This window comes from Haemaphysalis longicornis, unplaced genomic scaffold, assembly GCF_048455015.1.
Source record: "Haemaphysalis longicornis isolate Haplotype H1 unplaced genomic scaffold, Haemaphysalis longicornis Haplotype H1 scaffold_12, whole genome shotgun sequence".
NCBI lineage: Eukaryota > Metazoa > Arthropoda > Arachnida > Ixodida > Ixodidae > Haemaphysalis > Haemaphysalis longicornis.
Window position 1 is genome coordinate 41,355,135 of NW_027526225.1, and position 21,381 is coordinate 41,376,515.

At 45.1% G+C, this 21,381-nt stretch overlaps 1 long non-coding RNA gene across 1 annotated transcript in view; it reads left to right on the plus strand.

Moving 5' to 3' along the window:
• LOC144161930 (uncharacterized) overlaps positions 1-21,068 on the plus strand; it is an 89,559-nt gene extending 68,491 nt beyond the window's left edge. The window contains exons 3-4 of the long non-coding RNA XR_013320534.1: positions 2,834-3,001; positions 20,731-21,068. This is a non-coding gene — a long non-coding RNA (uncharacterized LOC144161930). The remainder of the gene's footprint in view (positions 1-2,833; positions 3,002-20,730) is intronic.
• Positions 21,069-21,381: the final 313 nt, after the last annotated feature.

The following is a 21,381-nucleotide window of genomic DNA, read 5'->3' on the forward strand; positions in this document are numbered from 1 at the left end:
TTGCTGATTTCAGTTCTAGTCAACTCTAAAAAAGTCTATCGACGTAGAATGCTTACCGTGAGGCACCTCGTAATACTAGCCAAAACTAATGGGCCCTGGCTGTTGGCTTTTCATTTGCAACAGTGACAAATGACCCCACATCCACCGGCAGGGACATAATGCAAGGCACCATGTACAAGCTAGCCTCATGATAAAATAATGTTTTCTGAACAATGGCATTACATTTCAACCATGGGCTTCACCAGGGAACTTGTATGCATTGTTCTGTGATGTTTGCAGTTCTTGTTATTGCTATGTGGGGTCATTTAGTCTAAAGGTATGTTTATAAAACTCCAAATACCACCAAACCTTGCAAGTGCTGTACCATATGAATATTTTTCCGTAAAGCAAAAACAATAATGCAAACGAAAATAAATGGCTTGGGTACCCAACTTTTATAAGTAGATTATGAGCCGCAGTACGGAGGGAACTATATTATGAGCCGCATTACGGAGGAAACTATACATTTTGCATTTGGTCTTCCTTGATATTGAACCTTCCTGCTCAGCTCAAGAATAAGGCACTAAACATTGCAGGTAGCTACCTTGATTGGAAGTTTGATGCAATACTAAGAAGCCAAGGGTTTTAAGGTTCAAGGAAGTTTTGTGTGGTTGAAGTGTTGCACACCTAATTGCTTTCACTGCACAGCATGGTTAGGCTCTGCAGTGAATCTCGAAGGATGTGTACTGCAGTTCGGCAAAGTGAACATATAATTGGTTTTTTACGAAGTTTTGGGTAATCAACTACCTCTAAAGTTATAACTGTACTGAGATGTGGCTCCTGACTTTTTAAATTGATGTTTTAACAATCGGTGACACAAGTTCAAGGAAATTATCAGCTGATGTTGAGCTTCAATGGAATGTCTCACAGAACCGAGCTTGGAAAGCACAAATGTTTCATACCATAATCGTGTGTGATATTGTGCAATATGTGGTCTCGCACCTGCTGCACCTGTGAACCGAGGATGACGCACCCGTTTTGTACCCCTTTAGGTGGGTGCTTTTGCAGAAGATGCTCCTACAGATTGGGGTGCTAAGTAGCACCCTAGGATACTTTTAGGCGGACAAGGGTGTTTATAAGGCACCTGTCTTCTGGGGTGCTTCACAGAGGGTGCTCCTGCGGCGACAAAATCCAAGCACCCTAAAGGGCGTAAAATATTCAGTTTTTAGGGTGCTCCTGCGGCGACAAGCTGAAGCACCCTTTTGGGCGTAAAAATTTTTAGTGTGTAGTGAACGTTTATGGCACAACTTAGACTTCCTCTAGGCATTTAGTTCAAATAAAAATTTCCCGGGGGCAGCTTCTGCTGCTTTTCACGAGAAACAGCCGCTGCAGGTAGCAATTGAACCCATCAACTTGTGTTTAGAAGGACGGCGCCTTATCTTCTGAGCCATCGCAGCTTGTAAATATCATAATGAAAGGCGCAACGACAACAGTATAAAAACTTTTGCTATCCTCTGTGTGTTTCTTCTCGCTAAAGTGCGCACTTAACGCTGTCCTTGCCAATGTAATGGTGCAAATGTCTTTTTTGTGACTCATGCCTAGCTGTGGTCAAATGTATAAAATATAGCATGAGAAATTGAGCGTACTAGTCGTAACATGTTGCAAACCCTAATACTGTATGTAATACTACGACGAGTGGAGCAACAGATCAGTTCTGCTGGTGATGTAGCACAGTGTTTATTGTCCCGCAGATTCTGACACAAACAAGTAATGGATTCCAAAAGAAGCGTGCTGTAGCAAAAATAAAAGTTTCCGCAATAAAAAATGTTTTTCGTCTTGCTGCCAGCTTTATCACCACAGGGTGGCAGCTTGGGGTGGCGTTCTTCTCATATTTTTTCACATTTATTTTCTATGCACCACCCCCACCTTTTTCTGGACGGATTATCTATAAGCCTGCGCTTCCACAATCAATATTATATTTCACCGCCAGGGGAGGATTCTCAACTCCTTACAGCATATTGCTTCCTTTATTTAGCGTGGCAATATGTATGCACACCTCAAAGCAGCGCAACTAACTTGTCTGGGCACAGTGACGACACTGGGAGAAACGCGTTATTTGCACCAGACGGGAGGATGTACCTCTACAGCATGATGCGGCATTGCTGACGTTTCAATTCACTTAGCCACTAAATTTTATAAAGGTCATTCTGAACAGAGATGCACGGAGCAATTTTCAAATCAGACGGCGTACAAACCACTGCGAGCACATCAGCGATAGCGGCAGCTATTTCTGAGGTATCCGCAGTCCCCAAGGGAGAGCACACATGATGGCACGCTGAGAGAGCCTGAGATATCTGGTCTTTTATAGGGGTAGTTAAAATGTTTTATTGGACTGGACTCTGTAATCGCATAACGAATGATTGACGTTAGAACGTATGGCGCGAACATTGTTAAACATGAGCAGTACACTCCATTTTATGTTCCTGTTTGGTGTAAGCAATATATGTTACTTAGATTACACACCAACTATTCGTTGTTGGCACACACTTTTAAACCGTCATTGCTATCGGTAAAAGACCTGCAATGTAGATTGAGAATTCATATTTCATGTTTTTTTACTTAGCAAAGTTCAATGCTAAAACAGAATAATATACAATAAATGTATCAATAAAAGATAGTTGTAGGTGATTTCAAGGCCTTTTTACATATTCGCTAGAAAGAACTGATTACAGTGAGCCACATGTCGGTTATCCTCTGGACGGTGATTGAGAGGAAATATTTTTCGGGAGAATATTTGAGGCAAGTGCATGTGGAATTTCTCATTCGACTAAAGAAAATGTATCCTTCATTACAGGTACGGAAGACCGGTGAAGAAATGCCTGGAATGCAGTTGTCCTGATGGCACAGGGACGTGCCGACTAAAAGGCTTAGACTGCTACTGCTACACTGGTATCGCTATCATGAACGGCATTCCATATTGTGCCGTGAAACCGGAATTATGCGAAGGGCCTACTTATCACATGTAATTATTTTCCTTGCATACACCGGTACTGTATCCATGCTTCAAGTGTGTTGAATTAGCCGTTGACAAATATATATATAGTCTGAAAAGATAAAAACTCACACAGAGCGCGAAAAAAATAAGGTTAGTAGAGACAGAGACAAACGAGAAAGACGTAGAAAATAGAAATAAGTTTACGGACGTTTCCCGAACAGGACCGAAGAAAGAGAGTCCTCTCCCTGAAACGTCAGTAAACTTATTTCTATTCTCTACGTCTTTCTCGTTTGTATCTGTCTTTACTAACCTTATATATATATATATATATATATATATATATATACACATATAAACGTGCTGAAATAGCGACCCCTTTAACTTTGTTATAGACGCCTTTGATATATATATATATATATATTTTTATGTATATATATATATGTATATATCAAAGGCGTCTATAACAAAGTGAAAGGGGTCGCTATTTCAGCACGTTTTTTTCTGTAAGGCCACCGAAGTCGCCTCCATTGGTCATACCCGTAAATCCACCGCTCGGCGCAACGTAACATTATTGGTAAAGGTGGTGGAGCGTGTCCAATCCTGGCCCCAATTCTTTCCCCTGGCCCAACGAGTTCAATCATTCAGGCTCATTTTGCATCTAACTGAAGCGTGTGTTCGAGTTTGAGTTCGTGCGATGCTAGTGTGGTATCGTGAGTATGAGCCCGAGTCAGCCCGCGTGAGTGTGAGCCCGACTGAGCTTGAGAATGCCTGAGCCCGAGTGAGCTCTGACTCCATGTTGAGTTCTGAGCGTGAATGATTTCTTAGTCCACTTTCGTTTTCAGTCTATTTGATGTCTGAGGTTATTTTGTGTTTTGATTTCTATTTTTCGTTCATAGCCCGAGTGAGTTCTGAGTCAGTTTTGAGTTCTGAGTTCACTTTGAGTTTTGAGTTCATTTTTACTTCGGAGTTTATTGTCAGTTTTAAGTCCATTTTATTTCTGAAATAGTTCGAATTTTGAGTGCATTTTGAGTTTTGACTTCATTGTAAGGTGTGAGCCCGAGGGAATTCTGAGTTTTTCTCTCGGTGTTAGTTTGACTATGGGCCTCGTGCACTGCAGTTTCAAGTAAACACTTGGCGCGACGTTATAGCGGGCGGCGTTTTTTCTAAAGGACAAAATGAGTATACAGCAGATTTCCGTTGGGCTGAATTGAACACCAACCGTGAAATTAGTATGCAAGACATAACTGTTTTGCTACGTTCACAGTGGTTATTTTAACATAAATATTTCAATATAAATATTAAGCGAGAATGCATGCTAATACATTTTACAAAGCGCCACTGCACTAATACAAGCAGAGGGCTGTACACGGAGGAGCTGCTGGCGACGCCAACGTGTAGAAAGCCCATAGTACCAAAGAAATACAAAAAACAGAACCGTAGTTGCGTTTTTGTATCTGTACGGTACTTTGCTTGGGAACGCTGCGAAAAAATGCTGTGCAGGAAAATATAAAGATAGCCTTAACACAAAAACATCAGCGCAAATGTTTACCCTACGCCGTGGCACAACAATGAACAGATGGACACACACCAGTCAACATTCAGAGACTCGCATTTGCAGCTATGTTTCAAATATTTGAAATATAGAGTCCCGTAAAATTTTTTGATTGCGTTTCTGCCCAGCTAAGCCCGAGAAAACGATTTGAAGTGGGCTTGTTGCGGGAAGCATTTTTGCTGACTCATTAATATGCGTGAGCACATGCAAGTAAGTACGTTGTCATGTATATTGCACGAACAATCACGCACAACTTTAACAGCTTCGAAGCAACCTCCATTATTCCAAACGGCTCTTTTTTCTTGGGCACTACGAGTGCGAGGGGTTTATATTTTGATGATTTATTTGAGCGTCGCAGCTGGTCTTCAGTTGTAGCAATTGCGAAACGACTGTGTCAACGCAGCGCGGAGGCAGTCCCGCGTTTGTACACAACTTGTTTTGGGGTTATGAATCGGTTTCGTGTCTCGCTTGCGAATCATTTTCTGTGTATTAAAGTGCCGTTTGCCTGCTCGTGTCGCATTGCAACAGAATAGCGATCATTTGTTTTTTCCTCTTACTGATAATCGTACTGCGCTGACTTCCATGCTTTTTGACATCGCCTACTCACGGAATTCAGAAGTTATGACTTCGTTGTCCGCAAGACGGTTCTGAACACAGCACGTCACTGACGCCATTATGCCAGCGCAGGAGGCCAACAGGGGAGCGTACAGGAGTTTCTCGGCAATGTCCCAGCTTGAGCTCGAGTGAAGGGTGATCCCAAAAGTAAAGTTGTGAGTGAGTGCAGCCGGTCTGACTTTCTCTAGCTAAGCTAACGATAGTATTTTTATACAGTTTATAGTTTGTGTATTGCGCTTGGGCGGTGAGAGTGTGTTTAAGCAGTCCATTTTTGATTTCCAGCGAGATACGATTGTAGTAGGGCTCAAGCCCCAAAGATTACGCTCGTGCGTCCGTATATCGTTAGTAACCTGCATTGCTTCACTTGCGTGATTTTTGCGCAAGTGTTTGTGTCCGCTAGTAGGCAGCTATGGTTGGCTGTTAAGTTTTACGCGTCGCTTTTGGCTCGGACTTCAGGTTACTTGTGGGTGCGGCACCATTCGCCATCCCCATGGTAGGTTGGAGTAGTAGTTTCGAATCTTCAAAAGGTTGTTGTAAATTTTAATACGATCAGTACTTTCTTTCTCACACGTTTTAGCGGCTACGTGTGTGACTGATAATGAACAGGTGATTTCATTACAACGACATATCTTGCCTTTTCCTCCTGATAGAAGCTATTGAAAGGAGGGAGAGGGCGGAAAGAAGGCACGTGGATGCGTGCGCTCGCTGGTTGTTTGCCTGCTTCCGTAACAGATAATGATACGTTAGGGGTCAAGAAGGAGAACGTGAGCAAATACATTACTATGCGCTGAAACAGCGACGACGAAAAAACGCGCAACACACACCACAGTGCCGAACCTCCAACTAGGTTTTATTGAAAAAAGACGCTGCCTATATACACAAAACTAAAATACTAAAAGCATTGCGAAGTCAAAACGCATCACATTTGTAATAAGGCTACTTCTTTATCTGACAGCGATATGGATGGAGTACTAACACAGTTATCCCCTGCCTGCCTGATAAAAAGAGCTTCAAGAATTTTGCGCTCAAGCTTTCCTCTTGCTCTCCGCAAAAACGTTGTGCTATGTAACAGGGGACTACACTTTCATATTTTGCAGTGCTCAGTGAGGTGCAACCAGCATTATTTGCAACTGTCCAGTTATGCTCCCTCACCCTCTCATTCAAACACCTTCCCGGTGCCTTATGTACACTTTTTGCAGCTCTACAAGTGTATATAGGGCAAACGGGAAGGTGTTTCATGCTGCCGACTATGTAGCCGTCATGGAGCTGTGAATGTACAGGTCAGGAGCTGTGAATGTACAGGCTTTGTAACTGTTATTCATTTGCTCAACGGCAAGTAAACCTCGACTCAGGGGAGGTATGTGGACCTCTAGCATAAATCCAGCCACTCTGTTTATCTCCTTCGTTTGCGGAAATAGCCAGTGTAGGTGTATAGGAAAGGCTGGTGCCTCTTAATGTGGATACCGAATACACTACACAACCGACGCGAGTCTAGCAGTTCTAGATTGCCCCCACATGCCCATCACAGCGAGCAGAGGCGTGCCAAATAAGTGTTCTTTTTTTCTGCAGAGTAGAGGGCAGACGCCATCGGCGTTTAATTGTTTTTTTAGATTTCTATTTATTTGTAAATACCGCAGTGTCTCTCGAGAATTTTGCAGTGTGGGTAAAGGTAAGTAAATATACATACATACAAAACAAGGCAACAAACCATACAACATAAAATGCACAACAATAAAAAATACATATCTTATTACAACCGCTTTCCAATGAAGTCAATGTTTCTCTATAACCGCTTCGTTAGGGGAATCATTCCATCGAACAATAGGTCGAGGAAAAAAAGTTTGTAACGGTATTTTGAGGGTTCAATGCTGTTATCGAAAACGCGCGGCGGCAACTTGTATTATAACCGGATGAACATTTTAAGATACAAGATGTGTCAATGAAGTAATGCTCTCTAATTAATTGAAACAAGAACTTGAGGAGGCAAATTCGGTTTCTTTTTGAGACGGGCAACATCCCGCTTTGTTCGAGGAAAGCGGACATTGTGGTGCGCCCATATGAATTGTAAATAAATCTTACAGGCTTTTTTGGCAACCTTTCTGATTTATTATTATCGGACTTTGTGAATGGGTCCCAGATTACTACTACGTACTCTATTATAGTTCGTATGTAATTTATGCAAGAAGACGTACAATCGGTGTGCGCGAATTTAGGGAAAGTCGTAAAAAAATACCTTGTGTAGTGATCTAGCTGTGATGTTGTCTATGTGCTTCGTCCAGGAAAGCTTGTAGGATATCCATTGGCCGAGGTACTGGAAGTGTTCTGCTTCCTGCTGACGAATTGTATTAGCTTTGCATTGGTACTGGAAGGAGACTTTTTGGGGTTATTTTCATGAAGACAGTTTTTCTGAAGTTTAGAGACCATTCTCACTCTTTGCACCAAGCAAATATTTTCTGAAAGGCATTGTTTAGTCTAACTGGTCTTGTCGAGATACTATATTTTAATATAAAATGCAGTCATCTGTATAAAATTTAACACGAAGAGAAAGTTGAAGAACTATGTCATTATTATATAATAAAAACAATAAAGTACACAGTACTCACCCCTGAGGGACGCCAGAGTAAGCCAGCCAGTGCACATTTGAAAAAGCACAATTGATTGCAACAAATTTACTTCGACTTCCGAGGTAGGCAGAAATCCAGGCAAATAATTTAGCATTTCGTATATTATGTCCTAATTTGTGCACAAGCTAATGGCGCGGTACTTTATCGAATGCCTTTTTAAAATACATATATAGTGCGTCAGTTGGTTTTCCCTCATAATGGGACTCGCAAAGTGATCAACGATTTCGACTGGCTGAGTGGTGGTCGAGAAACCATCCTGAAATCCGTGCTGCATATTTATTAGTTCCTTCTGTTTTTCGAAACAGTTAACTGCATGCTTGTAGATGATATGTTCTTGAAGTTTACATGATGTTGAATTGAGTGAAATGGGGTGGTAATTTTGAAAGCAAGTTTTTACTCGGGTTTTATGTACAGGTTTGAGTTTGGCTATCCTCTACTCATCAGGTGAAGCGCCACCATTTACAGACTTCGTGAAAATAACATAAATATTTTCCACAGCAATCCGTGTATCTTTTTAAGAAGGAATTCGTGATATCGTCTAGTCCTGGAAATTTTTTGATACCAAGATGTAACAGTAAATTCAAAATTCCAGGCTCAGAAATACTAACATAAGAAAGGGGGGGCGATATATTGAAAACGCGGGAAGAGCATTATTGGCCATTGTGTAAACGGACGTGAAGTATTCATTAAAGGCGGTGGCAGTAACGTCATCGTCGCCGGCACATTTTCAATCTATGACGAAAATGTCACGAGAGCAAGACTTAGGTTCTGCAGAATCTCCCTGGGCACGCCCTAACTATACTTGGAAGCGGGAAGCCGTAGTATTTATCCTTACCTTCAGAAATCTTTATTTTAGCTCACTTGACTTTTTTATCTATTACCGATTGCTGCTGGATCTTTTGTAGAACTTTTGAACTTCTTTTTTTATCTCTTGAGCTTTCGTTGTGATTGCAACGTGCCCGGAGTTACCTGAAAATTGCGGTTTTTGGATTCCTTAGAAATGTTGGCCAAAAGCGTTCTACACACATTAACTATGTATTTGAATTGGAGCCACAGTTCACTCACAGCGGAAGTCATGCTTGCAAAACTGTCGTAACACATTTCCAACATGTTAATGATGGATACCTCATCAGCGCGAAACATATTCTGGTGCATGCAAATCTTATATTCGATAGTATGTGCATGCTGTAATTTCAACACAAAAGATTTGTGATCCGACATACCTGCTGTGACAAGACATGACGTCTTACTTTCCACACTAACGCTAAGAAAAAATAAATCAAGAATGGAGGCTGATTCGTTTTGCGTTCCCGTGTAGTCCCTTACGATCTGAGATTGGTTATACCTCAAACATTAACATTTTTTCTTCAGCTTCTGTACTTGCAGAAAAATCTGCCCAACCCACATTAGGCAAGTTGTAATAACATCAATTATCAATTTATCGCCAGGATTTTCATGTTGGAGAAGATATTTTTTTAGTTATCTCAAACGAGAACAGAGCTGTTTGCTGTTCTATAAACTACTACAATTATATGTTTAATTTTGTTAGTGTAATCGGTACAGAAGATCACTTCAACACCCGAAATGTCAGGCATCCTTAAGACGCTAATTTAACTTTAAAAAAAAAATAGCCGCTCCTCCACCCCTCCGGTCGCGGTCCTTACAGAAAACCGATAGTTTGCAGGTACAAATTTGCTGTCGAAGATGTCATCCCTCGGCGACGTTTGTGTGAGTAAAGCAACTTCCGCCTCATGGGTAACAAGTAATCCTTCGAGCTCAACAGGTTTGTTTACAATGCTGCGGCAGTTCACATTTCCAACAGTGAATACCTGTATAAGCTTGTAGGGTCACTTGTTCTTGCGAATTTTGCATCGTTTGTCGCTTTCTTCGTCCAATGTATACGTTGCCGATTAAATGCTGAGTTTGTTGAAAAACAGTCTTGTTTTTGCTCCGGCATTTCTCTACTGGCTCAAGCTTTGCCATCACTACTTTCAGATTTCATTTATCCTCTTCGAAAAATCCTCTGATACAGATAGAGTTGTTTCTTTCAATTTTCCAAAGGTGTTTAGCATTGGTGCTTTTTCCCGATAGTCAAGTAGCTTAACGATAACCAGGCGGCTTCTACCACCATGCCAGCCTAGACTGTGACACCTTTCAATGCCTTCAACTGTGACTCCGAGTTTTTCTTGGGACACGACATTTCTTATCTTATCCGTTAGTTCTTCGGGTGATTCCTCATCCTGTCCATCTATTCCATAAATTATAAGATTGTTTCTTCTGCTCCTATTTTCCAAGTCATATTATATACAAGGTAAGCGCTGTCTTTTGAGTGCTAGTACTAGTTAATTTAAAATTATTAACTCCCGTTTTTAAACGATTTATGCTAGAATGTTGAGTTTCCCGGCCACCAATTCGGTTCGTCAATACTGTTATTGTTTATTCGCTTTCATTTTGCCTGTCCAGAATGTCCTTAATGGAATATAGCATGCTGCTCTGGCCAGCTCGCAGTTTTTCCAACATATCATTTTCTGCAGGCCCAGGTTTGACTCGACGTCACCACATAACGAAAGATTCACTTTGAAGCCGCACCCATCACTAAGAAACTCTGCTACACTCGGTAGGCAAGGCAGCAGCACTAAAAAATGGTGGTCGCTTCTATAGCACTTAGCAGGAATGTAAAAACCAACCTGAATCAAGAAGCAGAAGGGATGCATCAGCGTCTTGCCAAGTACGCTGCTGCCGAGCCCACTGGCTTGCGAGATTGGTGCGACGCTTTATCTGGAGAATTGAAAACCCGCGTGATGTGACGTTCCAGACTTCAGCATAGGCTCACTAGTAGCGGTGACAGGCACGAAGTCGTCGTTGATTAAACATTTGTCCGCACGTATCTGCACATTGACGATAACGCCTCCGAGGTGGCCCTCAAACAGTGCAGGCGAAAAGCAGCCATCTGATGATGTGTGTGCTTGCAGCAAGGTAGCGGTCACCTGAATCAAGAAGCAGAAGGGATTCAAGAGCGTTTTGCCGAGCCCACTCTAATTAACTTAGCCGCACCATCTGCAGTACCCGATTTTGTTAGCTCACATGAGTAATCATCATGTACGTTGGGTAGAAACTTGTTATAACGGGCATTTGAAAACTTCCGGAAGGTTTCACGTTGATCAACCAAGTGACTAGTGCGCATATTTCGGTACGACTGAGCCTGCCAATGATATTCACCTGCGAAATTCGGTCACTTATAATTCTCAAGGCTTTTTAGTGAAATAAAAAAAAAGCATTAGCAGTCTGACCACCACGGCATAGAACTTGTTTTATGGTTAGCTTAGGTCACTACTCGAACGCCTCCACGGAGAACAGGCCATAAAGCTATGCGATGCACCTCACCACAATATATCTAGGATAAATAATTCTCAGTCCGTTAGATGCTAATAAATGCAAAGCGGCTTGGTACCCAGTTCAAAACCCGCAAATTAACTTTACACAGTTTGTATGAGCAAGCGTGCGTGTTTTGTAAGCGAGTGGCGCAAAATTCACAGATTCGGCTATTTCAATTGGCACGCGCGGTACAACGACGAAACCGTAAGCCACCGATCGTATAAAGGCACGATCCATTTCCTCTTCACCACCTTCCTTGCTTAGCGGTAAGGCAAACCTTCGTCAAGTAACTAAAGCACGCAAGCATGCAAGAAAGTACAAACAAGGAGACGAACGAAGAGACATAGGAAGGAACGGACGGACGGAGAGACCGACGGACGTACGAGGGGAGAGCGAACGAGTAAATGAGCGAGCAAAGGAAAGAACGAATAAATGAACGAACGAACGAGGGAGTGAATGAGCGAATGAACGAACGAACGAACGCACACACGTACGCACGTACGTACATTTATATGGGTCTCTTTATCGGAGATAATGTGACTCCGAGCAAAGCGCTCACACCACCGCGAGCACCTGGGTGACTAGATATATAATACTTCCCTGTAACGTGCATTTGTAGTTCACTAAAATTCAAGAAATGTTCAGAGGGGGGAAGGGGGGGGGGCGGATGCCGGAGCACGAAGCCCAGCCGACGACGCGTTGAGGAGTCCCAGATCTGTTCCCGCAGCCGTAATACCGGCGTTTTTTGAAAATGAAACGCAGAAACGAGGAATTCACAAAATACGGCAAGAAGTGCAGGGAAGAGTCGGTGTTGATTTCGGAGCTTTGAACCCACCACGGCGAAACGGTGCACAATTTACAGCACGCAGCTATGCCGCGAAGCCTACGGAGCACTACACGGCTTGCTCATAGAGCCACCAAAACCATTGGAACACAACTCACAAAACGGATTTAAAAATCTTTCATTCCACTCTGTGAATGTTGGCGACCATAAAGGCTTACTTGACAAAGGATTTTAACTAGAGAAAATGGCACTGTGACTATCAGTCCCCACCGTTATTGAGTTTCGTACATGGTCTGTATTGGAGGGCAAAAATATTAATTCACATTTGAGAATCAGTGGACGACACCATTTAGCAGGGTCTCGCATACTCGAATATTTTCGGCGTCCTCAACTCCCTCGCATCCGAACTATACGCCCGTCCCCTAATTAAACACGACAAAATATGTCAAATACAAAATGTTGAATTACGTCTTTCCAATTTGTTCTTTTGTGATCATCCCGCCGCGTTAAACTTTGTTTCCTGGCGGACACCTCCTTCGGAATCAGCCGCCGGTTAGCAACGAAGCACGCAAACAAAATTCAGGTGACCAACAACAGGCCACTAACGCACAATCGATCGAACCGGCATTCTGACACGCGTTTCACGGTCGCGCAAGAGCTGGCGGCTGCGTCTCAACCCAAGGTGGTGCAGGCATTTGTGGACGCTGGGGCCAAAGACGACGTGGTGACCCCAACACTACAATGTCCTTCCCAACCGGAGTCTTGCCAAACGTGCTTCTACGAAACACGCCGCACCATGCCGTCTATGCTGGCCGAGCTAACGGCCATCCGAGACCGCTTGCAAGCACTAACTCCTGCTCTTCATCAAGGCTCTGGAGGTATTACTTTACAAATTTACACAGACTCCAGGGCGCCCATACGTGATTTACGTCGAGTACGTAATCACTCAGCTATCTCAAGAGACATTCATGACATACTGGATACGTACCCCTGCCCTCTCCGGCTGTCGTGGGTCCGACAAAATTCTCTCCCCACTCACGTTGCGGCGGATGGTGCCTGCCACACTGCATTCGTTCCACGACCATTGCCTTTACTGACTCTAGATACACCAGGACAGTTTCTCCAGAGGAGAGAAGATCTTCGTCGCACCACACGAGCTCTAATTCCACCGTGTGGAACGGACCTCCCAAGCAGGCTCGCTCGCTGGGAGGAGGTCTTGCTGCGAAGACTTCTTGTTGATGTAGCCCTCTTTTGCGCTGTTACCCAGGAGTGGGCAAAACGTTACCATGCCCCGTTTACACAAAACAGACCCTTTTGCATGGCTCCTGCCGAAGATGCCGATACTGAACATTTGCTGAGGACGTGCCCTTTATGGAAGCGGCAAGAACAAGAGGCCTTCGCGGCACAGGCCTCCACCCTGGCTGTCCACCTGACCTTCATAGGTGGATTTCGGGACCCCATCATCGCTCCTTCCTTGCGTTTCCTCACGAAACGGGAGTTAATCTATACTTGTGACATAGCGTTTATGCCAAAGGGCATACTATCGCAATAAAAAAATGCATATCTATGAACGTCTCGCACTTCAGAGGCTCGCGGGAACAGTTGGGTTTGACCCAAGGCGTTTTTTTCAGGATGCAGAACAAGAATGCACGGGACCCTAAACAAAAACAGCTTCGATGTAAATGAACAACAAAGCGAGAGCCTATGACCTCGGCCAATGTTTGTTTCTCCCCAGGGCCCAAGCGCACCATCGAACAAGCAGCCTCTCTGTCATAAACATAAACACGCCGGCTATGCCAAGAGTTTCCTATCCAATATATACTGACATTTGCTTACAAGCGGCGCTAATTATCATAGCCTGGCAAGTATAGCTTTACTACATCGGCATAAAATTGTTTCTGACCTCACAGGAGTTACGAGATCAGGTCATACTGAATGCAAGAATTCGAGCACACGAATTTCCACCCGTATAATTTGTTACCACGCGTGAAATTTAAAAACTGTGAATGCTATTGAATTCTGAGTCCGTCTGAGCCCCAGTGAAGTTTTAGCCCTGGTGAATTACGAGTCCATTTCTAGTTCCGACGCATCGCGAGTTCTGTGTCGATTGAGTTCTGGGTCGTTTTGAGTTTTGAGTACATTTGATTCCTGAGTTCAGTTTGAGTTTTGAGTCCATTTTAAGTTCGAAGGCCGAGTGAGTTTTGAATCCATTTTTGATTTCTGAGTTCATTTTGAGGTTTGAGTCCATTTGAGTTCGGAGTTCATTTCGAGTTTTGACTCAAAATTAGGGGTTCTGAGCCCGAGTCAGTTCTGAGTATAGTTTGAATTTCGAGCGCGACTGAGTTCTGAGACCGTTTGCGTTCTGAGTCCATTTGTGTTTTGAGTTCCATTTGAGTTCTGAGTTCACTTTGAGCTCTGAGCCCGAGTGATTTTCTAGCCCGAGTCAGTTCGCAGTTTTGCGCTCCGTGTGAGTTTGAGATTGAGTGAGCGCCGATGTGTTTCTCAGCAACGACTGTGAGTTTGCCTTAGTGGTGTTTCCAAAACAAAAGCCTTACACATTTGCTGCCTCTTCTTGCGAGTATACCACTCAACCAGAATGCACGTGTGCTTTCATCTCTCTCAGACAATGTTCGGTACGGACAGAGGTGGCAAGCCACGGTGCTCGTAATATATGCTTTGTTGTTCAAGCCAAACGCTTTCACACTTTTTACTCTTTATAACGGTCTCTCTCAGTACGTTGTACGCCGTTTTCAAGCAGAAACCCCGAAGAGTGGCGTACTCTTGACAGAAAGTCCAAATGTTTCTGCTTCCGCGTTAAACACGTGGCACGCCGCTACTTCGGTCACCTCGTGTTTTCGTGTTCCGACTATTTCTCTGCACAGTACCCTGACTACCAGGACCTTCAATTTCTCTACGCAGTCACTATTTCTTCGATATCAATGCTCAGACTTCGCAATGCAGCCGCATTTCACCGTCTCCACAGCGAAGCCATTTCCGGCCTGCTCGACATGTTTGGGGAAAACTTACCAATGCCCTTTTGGGAGCTGAAGCTGCATCTGTTACCTGGCTCAGAAACCTTCTACTGACTGCTAAACATTAGTATGAATCCTGGTAGACGTAACTGTTTCTTGCGTTTTATTTCAGGTTGTCGTAGTCGCAAGTCGTCAAATGTGCGTAATACGCTCATCTCACCGCCATCGTCCGCGCAAAGTAATAGCACCACCTGTGCAAAAATTTGTTCGAATTATTAGGCTGGAGCACAGCTTCAGTTGTCGGAGTGTGCCGCGCCGGAATACAAATTGCTGGCAACGGTGGTGTCATTTTCTTCCCAGTGTTTGTAAAAACCTACATGCATAATTATCCTTGGCCTTGATTGCCATTCGAACAACACCGCAGCAATACACCGCTATGTGCGACTTCTCCGGCTTGTGCTTTCTTCTTCCGATGGCACTCACGAGCACCGTTTGGGCTTCCAAGAGAATGTCCGTTTGCCACCAAACGCTCTTATAAACGTGTGGCGGTCGTTAAGCTGGCAGTCTTCAACAGGCGATTGTATCTTCTCCGCCATTATAGACGTGCTGCTTCGGCCAAACGTCACTCTTCCGCACTCCGCTCGTACTTTTACCGAAATCAGTATGTACGTTGTTTCCCAACTTCAGATGGGGAACCTAAATTCGTCCACCCAGAATTTGGGTGGTGGCGCTGTGCCCTTTCGACACTTAGGAGGTTCGTGCCATGGATGCTAGCCCCTTGCAGACTACAGACCTAGTTTCAGCCATGCAGGCATGTCAAACGGTACAACCGATCAACTCAATAATTGCGTCAGACGTTCCGTCGCACCAGGCCGTTGACACATTTAAGACATACAAGCGTATATTACCCAGAACATTCATTTTCAACTGATACTATTCGTGTTATGATCAAGGATGCTTCAGCAATTTACAGGCGGCCCTAGCGCGTATATCTAGCTGTAGACCTCATTATCCAAGAGGTGCTACAAAAACGGTGAGTAATATATCACGTAGTCAAATACGACGAAGGTTTCTTTGGGGAGCAAACTTTATTGGAGAGAACTTGGGCTCCGTTAAGAAATGAAAGATGACACATGCAATGAAGGAGAGTCAACGAAGTTACTTGCGTCAGCGAGTGTCAGCTAATCAAATGACGCGGCATTTACCATACGAACATTTACTTACCTTTGCGCCCGCTATTTTGTCGAACAGTCGAAATACATCGAGAGCAAAGAGCAGCATTGTAGCCATGTGACGGCAGGGCGGAACACTTTCCCTGTGCAGCATGGAAATAAGAGGGACACACGTGCTTCTTTCCAACGTAGATGAGACAGACAGAGCGGCCAGACGCTGGCAACAAAAGCACATGTAAAAAACACTAGACATGGTTGGCGGCAGCAACCCATGTGATAGTTTAATTTATGTTAAAATATAGCGGTAGTCAAACCACTTTATTATCTCGCCTAGTAAAGCCTCAGGCGAACCATGTGGAGGACTTCAAGGTGCTTGTGCAACCGTAATATGCCGGAGTCACCGTCGACGACAACCTCGTGGATAAGTTCGCCATCACTTGCCTGAATTTTTTAGGGTACGGAATACCGTCGGAGGAGCTTCTCACTGTGCCGCGTCGTCGAATAGCGTTCCAAGCCCACACATCATTACACAGGTGATACTCAGCGTTTCGGCGTTGCAGGTTGTAGCGGCAGGCATCCACCCGTCGCTCGTGAGTTGTACAGACTTTCGCAAGCTGGTGGGCCTTCTTCGCACGCGGTAGATATCCTTGTACGTCGTTGTTGAGGCCGTCGTATCGCCCGTGCGATACGACGGCCCGTGCGATACGACGTGCGATACGACGGACCGACTGTGCGTGGAAAGTGCAATCTCTACGTGCAAAGTGTGCGTCGGTGCAGCTGTTGTGTCCGAGTGAACTTTTTTTGGGCGCGCAGGAAGGAAGACGTTATAAATTCTAGATACCAACGATGTACTTATCCAAGGATAATCATGTTACAACATTTAAGGTAGGTTTAGCAGGAGGTAGGAAAGTGACTAGACCAGTACCGCTGTTGTGCCCGTTGGAGTAGGGCGAGTGAACTTTGCCTGGCATGGAGGATGTTGTAAATTCTATTTGAAGCTCGCACTGAACTGTCACGTGATTCGAAGGAGTCACGCAAGGAAGAGGACGACGAAGGAATCTCCGTGCAGTATGCAGCGCGTGCAGTGCCTTTGGCTTTGTCTTTAGAAAAGAACACGACGCTCGTTGAAATGGATGCCGGGTTTCGCGTCTCTTTCCGTCGGGGCCATTTCCCACAGATTACCCACAGCCCCTTCGAGTCACAACACCCGGCTCGTTGACGAGTGCCATCTCCTGGTACGCCATCGCCTTCACGAGGACCTTTCCGCGTTTGGATTGACATTTGTAGCTCCATGTGGTGTTCGGGGTGTTGAAGTCGCCGAATATTAGGAGCAGCCTGTTCCCCGCCAACTGCTCCGCTTGGCTCACCGTCTTGTCAAAGCCGAACTTCCTGCGCGACGGTCAGCAGTGCGCGCTCATCACGAACAGGTTGCCGCTGCTTTCGATGGTTCTCGTGTGGATGTTCACCAGGGTGTGCTCGCAGCCCTCTTGCGCCATGAGGTGCTGGTCTGCTACCACTTTATTGAGCACCAGGACTGCCGTGCCCTCTTCCGTCTGGTACGTGTAGGACACGTGCAATGGGGGTCTGGGTTTGCCGTGCGTCTCCTATAATGTGATCTCGTTAGAGTAACCCAATAACGTTACACATTCACGGCTTCTTGTCGAGGCCGTCAATACGTAGTTGAAGTTCGGCAGCCTTGTTGCGGATGCCCCTTCAAATACATAGGTAAACTAACGTTGTCTCCCCCACAGGATATCTTCACACGGTTTGGGCCTATTTTCGTTTGAAGTCGTTACGGGGACGCGCCTGCTCGTGACCGTCTCCTTGGTTTTACTGGTGCGACCCTTTTTCAAAGCCGCAAACCGGCTCTTTGCGGTCAATGCCGCCATGTTGGTGGCTTGCCGCTCTTACTTGATTGACGTGCCTCTAAGCTGGGTTTCCATAGCTTGCAGTTCGGCTCGCATGACGCCATACTATTCCGTGACTGGATTGATGGCTACTAAGATCGGTGCCATGTCGCCCCCTTGCGGCATTGCTGTTTCTGATTAGATTGTGGCGCCGCCATCTCATCGCGCCCCCCGGTTTCGGCATCCATCTCCTCTAGGTTCGGCTGGGCCGACATGGACGGGCTCGCCTTTCCTCGCGTGATACGAGGCGAGGGCGGGTCCCTTGGTGGCACTTTGCGCTTCACGTTAGCGTCTCCAGACGCTTCGGTTGGTTTGACTGCCCCAGCCACAGTCCTATCGCTAGCTATCGCATCTATTTTCTCCATCAGTGCCCTGATTTGCATGTTCTGCAGTTGGATCTGAGTGTTTTGCTTTTCTGTGAGTTTTTTTTTCAGTTCTGCACATTCGCGCACTCTTTGCGAGTCTCGGCGTTTTGATTGATGTTGCCGGGAAGGGAGGAGGGAGGGGTTTTGAGAGGAGGAAACTCCTTCTTGTTAGCGAGAGCGAGGCCACACCTGTAAGTCCAGCCCAAATTTTTTCTCGGCATTCATTGGTCGGTTTGACCGGGAGTGGTTTCGACAACGACGTATTTCAGGGAGGCCTTCAAGCAGCCCTCTCAAAGGTAGTGGTTTGGTTATTTAGTTTATTCTACACTTTCATAGAAGGCGCTGCAAAGCCAGTGAACCGAGGACACACAGTAGAGCAAAAGAACGAGAAGGCTCAGGACTAAATATACGAAACCTAGGAGCGCCGGGGAAACGGCCGAGGCAATAAAAAAATGAAGTGAAAGAATTAGAGACAGCGACCTCAAATAAATAGAATGGGCCCAATGAAGTCTTTAGACGTATACAGAATCGGGAAGCGGGAGATCAAGAGGGAAAACTTCCTTAATAATACATAGGAGAGTGCATTGCTTTGTGAAGCCCGGGCAGGTTGCTTGAGAACAAAAACGCTTAACCGGGAGCCGGTAGAGGAAGAACTATGCGCTGGTTGCGGCAGGGAGCCAGAAACCATGCGACATATTGTGACGGAGTACAAAGGTATTCGTCCAGTCCTCGGTGAGGGAGACATCCGGCTTCAGGAAGCCCTTGGCTTTAGGGTAACGGAAAAGGGAATCGTCAGGCAGTAGAGATTGGTAAAATAAGGTTGTATTGTTGTTAAGATAAGAGCAGAGAATAATCCAGAAAGACATATGAAGAAAGATGTCAGACTAACCCACAAATTTCATAAAGGTTTTTTTTTTTGCCGAGGTGACTGAAATTGGCGTTACGATTGAACTCGCTGTGCAACGCCACCCCGTTACAAAATGGAAGCCGCCTACCATCATAATCATCATCATCATCAGTACCAGTATTCGCACGTTCCTTCTGATAGGACTACTGTACCTGGCGAATTTTTGTTAGGGTTTATATTAAACTTTTTCTAACCCATACCGTATGGCTGTACCACCATGGGCGCGTACGTGGGCCTGCTGCTTATGTCAGTTGGTCAGTGTTGTGTTGGAACACCAGCGCATCTGACGGAAGTCTACGGCAGAATATGCCGTCAAATTGCCGCACTGTCTGCTTAGATGTTGGCCTGTTCGTTCGCAACTCTTGTTGTTTATCCACCATTCTTACTTTTTTAACAAGAATGTGCTTTCAATTAAAACGCAAATAGCTGGTTCACCAAGCCTATAAGCCCTGCCTAATGAGCGTTTGCTTTTGCCGGCTTTAGCCAGTGGCGCAGCTGCCAGTAATGCGTCGTTGGTTCTAGTGCGGGAAATAATCTAGTGGGCCGCATCACAACTCTATTTTTTTCTGATTGCATAGCTGTCTTCAGTGAAGTTTGCGTTAAAATTGTGGCCAGTGTTGTTCTTAGGAGCGTATTGTTAGAATGAAACAAACTTGCATGTTGTCTTCAAAGGCCCTTTAGGTGTTTTAACATTTCTTTTTTAGATGCATAGCATATCTTAGTCGAGGCTGCGTCATCCAGCGTCCAGACCTCTCCTCCTTTCCACAACAGCTGTGATAACGCCGCTCTCTCTCCCTTCCTCCCCTCCACAGTACCTGTGCAATAGCGCGCGCGCTGCTCCTCCTCTCCCCCTCTCCGCACTACCAATGCCCGCTGCTCCTCCTCTCCCCTCCTCCTCTCCTGATTCAGATAACCAGGTCCGCGCCGCTTCATCCTTCAGTTGCTGCTTTCTGTCGAGACAACGCTGCGCCGTCCGATGAGCTGACAATGGCCGCCAACGATTGTGGCTGTGAACTGGCTGTCACGCGTTCAACCGGCAACAACCAGTCCACTTCCAGAACCGCGAGCACCTCTGAAGACAAGGCTGCGCAGAGGAGAGCCTGCGACGCAGAACGTAAACGCCAGCGTCGCGCAGCGGATCCCGCGCTTCGATAACGCGAAGCCGCTTCGTAACGCCAGCATCGAGCAGCGGATCCGGATGCCGTTCGTCAACGCGACAGCGCTTCAAAACGTCGCCGTCGAGCAATGGATTCCTTGTTTCTAGAACGTGAAGCCGCTTCGAAACGCCAACGTCGAGCAGTGCAAACTCCGTGCAAAACCGCGCAAACTCGTACAAACACGAGATGCTTTGCATCTCCTCAGGGTTCCCACGTGGGAAGATGGTGTAATTTTTTTATTTGGCTTACATTCTTCTATTTCATTTAGAATGAGTGAACACCAAGGCGAATGATGCGCTGTATTAATAACAGTTATTCTTTTACAGGAGCGGAGAAGAAAATGATGGTCCTTGCATAACTTGCAGCTGCAGTGGAAACAGGAAGTTCTGCCCGATGCGAGGCGGGAAGTGCATATGCAAGGGGGGTATGATATTCACTCATGGCAATTACACATCGTGCGTGACGCGCTCGACGAAGTGCGGCTAGGCTTGACTGATGTAAATTTGCAACCTTTCTCTTTAAAGAACCATTTAAACTGTCGCGTCGCAAACAGTACGATTTATTTGTACGAATAAATCGTGTAATTTCAACCGTAAACACCAAGAAGCAAATTGAAAAATTTTAAATAAATTTAGAGGAACATTTTTTCTGTCCACTGGTTAATATTTAGTACAGTCTACAATATTTGCTTTGAGAGAGGGAGATAAACGTTTATTTATCTTGAAGGTGAAAAAAAACATTTTTATGCTTCGATCTTCGTGGGACGCAAGTACTGGGATTTCGGTAATCGCGTCGAGCACGTATCTCATGGACGATGACTGACCTTGACCTCTAGCTTAATCAGGATTGTCCTCGTCAACAGGTTTTTGTCTTCGACTTGAAACCAGTATTGAAGTCAGGCAGTGAGACGCTCTTTACAGCGAACACGGGTGATTTGATGCCTTAGAGGATTTCAAGCAACTCAGTCCGGGAAAAAA